This window comes from Photinus pyralis, unplaced genomic scaffold (genome assembly GCF_008802855.1).
Source record: "Photinus pyralis isolate 1611_PpyrPB1 unplaced genomic scaffold, Ppyr1.3 Ppyr1.4_LG7, whole genome shotgun sequence".
In the NCBI taxonomy this organism is placed as follows: Eukaryota; Metazoa; Arthropoda; class Insecta; order Coleoptera; family Lampyridae; genus Photinus; species Photinus pyralis.
In genome coordinates, this window is record NW_022170738.1 from 36,301,444 (window position 1) to 36,306,289 (window position 4,846).

Sequence of the window (4,846 nt, forward strand, 5' to 3'; positions counted from 1 at the left end):
TTTCTTCACGCAATAGTTAAGTCGAATCATGACACTGATAAACTTCCTCGTGAATAGATAAATAAATACTTAACGAAACAATATAAAGCATAATCACCTGTATTATAGTATAACAAACAGATGATTCAGTAACGGTTTAGCTTGAAGTACGTCACGCTTCAATATCAGTGTTTTATGCAAAATGTAAACAATAACAAATTGTGACATGAAATTCAATGGTTAATAGTACAAGAAAGAATATATAGATTATTATTTGTAAATACACTTTTCAAACAAAACTACAAAATAAACGCTTGATACGCCATTACTTAAACTCGACTCGGATTCTAATACCGTAAACGGACGCTAACTTCGCCAACCTTCGTTGCGTAAAGTCCTTGTTCCCCTTAATCTGAGCAGGACGGATAAAGTCGGAAGATTTCATAGTTTTTATATATACAAAGCGTTTCGTATTTTTGACCCACACTGATGCGATTGTTTGATATGGAAGGTGTGTTGCCTAACCATAGGGGTATGCTACCACAATATTGAACTTGTCCACTTCCACAACATATCTTAAATTCTTTCGTTTGCAATCGCCCTCATTCAGAGACTTGCTATAACTAGACTGCGCTTAACGTATCTAAGGTGTTGTCGACACAGTATGCAACACACAATGCACCGCGGGGCAAAAATCGCAGAGATGATGTGTAATATAATGAAATAAGCTGTTATTTTAGATGTTCCGTTCATTAATCATTCTCGTGATTACCTCGAATTAGTAAACAGATAAATTTCTGTTGAGAATAAACCAATAAACTTAGGTTAACTCGTACGTATCAACATGTACTCTGTCTATAAAATTTTAAGTAATATGTAGATTTTCAACGGATAAAAGTTTAAAGGGCCAATGGATCGGAGCCATTCGAAGAGAAAATTTACTCCCACCATAGTGAATTTGCGGGAAATGAAGCCGATTTTAGAAAGGTACCGACGAAGGTGTTAAACAATAATGCAATACCGAACGTTTTCGACTTTCCCATTCCCTTAAGATAACGTAGAACGACATCCCTTACCAGTAAGACAACGGCAGTACCTATTTGCCTATTAGGTATAGACGTACCTAAGTACTTACTGGTACTAAGTATATTTCAGGTTTTGTTACAAGAAAAATAGCTAAGTCTGTTAAATGTTCCATATGTGCAGATGCGATATTCGCATCAGAGTCATTCAAAGCTTTTAACTAGAAAAATTCGTGGAGGATTGTTGCACCATTGAATAAATTATTCAATGGTTGCACGTATCAAGCGATGCATTAAAAATTTGCCAAATTGCTGAAAAGTGTTTAGGTTTTTCATTCAATCCACACCACACCGCGTTGTAAACAAAATGGTTATCAGCTGTCTAAGAAAAATAAATAACAGTTACAGCCCATTTGGGTTTTTGGATAGGCATATATTGAATCAAAATCCGCTAAATAATCATATCTCACTACTTACATCTTTGGTTTTAAGAGTATATTTTCCCATACGTGTTCACCACCAAAATACACATATAAATCGAATTAGGACTAGAGTAACTAGTAAGGCAGTTATATAGCAATTTAGTTCAAATAAAATACCAATAAATTCGATTAAAACAGTTAACAGTTATATTTTATCTTTTTTTGCTACTAAAATTTAGAATAAACATATGCTAAAGCAAGCTGCAGAACGTACGTCTGCCCCGCGATGAACAGTCGGTTGCCTATCCTATCTTGACAACAGGCGTTTATAGTAAAATCTACGTTACGCGCGGTCTAGTTATAGCAAGTCTCTGCCCTCATTAATCAAACTGCAAATTCATGAAGAAAGGTATCACTTTCAAAACTAGCTGTACAAATAACTATTATGTTTCCTTCAAGCGATTCTTGGTTCGTTGTTATCTTGTCTTCATTACGTGACAATCGCTCTCGTACTACTTCGACACATATCCTCGCACATATCTCAGCTATGTAATAAACAAACTACATGGAGAAGACAGGCGCTTACCATTCTGTTAATTTCCTGATCCGCTGCATTCGAGCTCCTCAAGTTGATCCCAAGTCCTTGTTCTCAGATTTTGCTCAAGTTCATTTCAAAGTAAACTCAGGTTGAACAATTTTACCCTTCATCCACCTACCCTCGATTTGAATAGGTATCTCGCACTTGGTGCCATTAAAAAACGATATCGTTACTTGAAGACATTTAAAAGTTAAAACCTGGTCCCGGGGCCGTGAACTTGAAACTAATGGAAAAATACCTATGACCCTTAAACGAAAAATAATTTTTCCATATCTAATAAATACTTCTGGAAAAAATGTCGGTAGGTCATTAACATAACCCCAAATACATGTATTACACGTTCTGCGTTTCTAATGCATTTTATGCAAATTTACTATTAACCCTATCAGTAGGTATGTATCATGTGAGGTATGTAGATTTTTATATTTTTACTCTAATTTGCATAATTATGGGTGCCTAAATGGCTGTTTTATGCTTGATATCACAAGTTACGTTTAACTTTATACGTACATACATCGCCTGTATTACCTACGCCTTATCGATTTCTGATGTGCTTAATTAACGCTGCGATAGCAACGTTTCCAAGTAGAAAATCCATAGTTGGATTCCAGTCATTAGTAATGAACGTTAAATTAGCAAAGTTTTGGAACTGATTTCGAATATTATTTCAAATTTAATCTCACTCCGTTTTCTGCGTTGTATGTCTATTACAATTACATCATAACCGTTAACGTTAGGAGTTAAATGCCTATCACGAAAATTTATATACTACCATAGTGCAACGAATCTACACAATGATACTACAGACGAGCATGAGGAACATTCCAAATATCGGCGGGTAATGATACCCACCTCTCCAGGCGTGATTCCTAGCAGCTTCGGTTGCCTCGTTACTCTGCCGATCAGATGTTAGGTAAGAAAACTCAACCTTGTTTCAATACATATAATAAATAAGCAAATAGGTAGCTAAAATCAGATGCTGCATGGGTACATAACCAACAACAAAGCAAAACTGCGGCAACAATAAAATATTCGTTAACCGGTAAGTATATAAGATTATAACAATAATAAACAGACAACGTACCTACTGTACAGATCACATAGGCGTGCTGATATGCTTGATAAGTATGGCCATACCCTTAACAAAAGTACTTACGGGTTTGAACTTACAGGGAGTAATGTAGTCGCAGTCGAGCTTGCCTTGGTAAGTTATTTGAGTATTTTATTTATCCTATTGAAGTAGCTTCTGAGACGGTTGTACAGTTCCAGATGGCCATTCAGCCCACTAGATGGCGTGGACCAGGCGACACCACTTCCTAATACGGGGTGACGATAAAAGCTGGTAGGCGGTGTACAATTAACACCCACCAATCGCAGGTAAACAATCTTCAACAATCACAGCCAAGCCAAACATATGCATTCCATTTACCGATTCCCAGTTTGAAGGTAATTTATTAAATTAGACAAATAATACAAAAAAAAACCCTAAAAGGTCAAAAGAATAAGTCTTTGGAATTTCAAAGCCTCAAGCCGTACCTGTACAATTTTCGGAAATATCCCTACGTTGAACAATTTCAACCAATAAGCAGTGCAATACACGTACAGGGTTTTTTCCCAATCCAGTCAGCCTTAAAAGAACGAACATCGTTACCAATCTACAATGTGTACAAAATGGCGCTTACCTCAGAACGTTAAGCGATAACAAAACCACACTAAAGGTGAAGAATTGCCCAAAATAAACGTATCCACAATGATACACGGCAATACCAAGTACTATCGCTTTTCGTAATTAACCCAGAAGACTGGAGTACTGACAAATTTCCAATAATTAAGGATTTAACGATTTCCTCAAACATGGGAGTGCCACAACGGTCGGTGATCAAAAAGGAAGGATTTTCAACGTTATTATCGGTTTTGAAGATACCGGCTCTGACCTAAAGACCTCCAAAAATTCCTCAGATAAACCAACATAGACGTTCCCTACATTGACAAACATGGCAGGCCGCTTACAGCCCTTAAATTGATGACTGGATCCTATAATAAGTAACCTACTAACCTAGCAAAACAGTTGCTTGCGTAAAAACAGTAGCAAACGGGAACAAATGATTAACAACGAAATTCCTAATGTCTCCGCCACTGGAGATCAATAACTACAATCTACATTCACAAGTATACTATTCTCCGCTACATGCATGTATAACAAAACCTCTAACCGTACTTCATTATGTACAATTATATTTTTCTATTTGTGGGACTAGTTCAAAAATTTAACCGTTACATGCCACATTTAAAGTGTTCTATTTAAAAAAATAACGTCGCCGTCATACTTGAGACATCCTGTACTTACATATAAAAATTATAATACAAAAAAATTGCATGAACTACCAAAATACCTGTTATGTATTTTGTAGTAAAGAAATAATGTGGCGGTGGTATATTCAAAACTTAATTTGGGTAGATATATGACAATAACATTTGGGAACGTTGTGCGCAGATAAAATGCCAATTTGAATATCCCAGCAAGATCAAAATCGAAACGTTACCTGAGTTATATTTTGTAAATCAATAAATAATGTCAAATGCAGGTACTAGCTGATCCTCTGCTTAATTTATGATGCAAACGTTATAGGTTACAATGTAAACAGTATTATAAACAATTCAATGTATGTAGTTTCGAAATATAAATGAAAAACAGCTTTCTAAACTTTAATATACAAATTGAATGGATATTCTAATACAAAATTCAACTATAAATTAAAGTCTTACGCGCAATGATATAAACGATTGTTCAGAGAAACGCAAGTAGTTGTGAAAAGCGGGCCAAT

The 4,846-nt window shown here is 35.7% G+C and overlaps 2 long non-coding RNA genes across 2 annotated transcripts; one reads left to right on the forward strand and one right to left on the reverse strand.

The window, feature by feature from the left end:
* The first annotated feature begins 2,800 nt into the window (after positions 1–2,800).
* LOC116176973 lies at positions 2,801–3,205 on the forward strand. The gene is made up of 3 exons (XR_004146569.1): positions 2,801–2,934; positions 2,984–3,063; positions 3,117–3,205. It is a non-coding gene; the product is annotated as an uncharacterized LOC116176973 (long non-coding RNA).
* LOC116176972 lies at positions 2,888–4,244 on the reverse strand. The gene is made up of 3 exons (XR_004146568.1): positions 3,704–4,244; positions 3,558–3,649; positions 2,888–3,506 (listed from the first exon to the last, which is right to left on the reverse strand). It is a non-coding gene; the product is annotated as an uncharacterized LOC116176972 (long non-coding RNA).
* Positions 4,245–4,846: the final 602 nt, after the last annotated feature.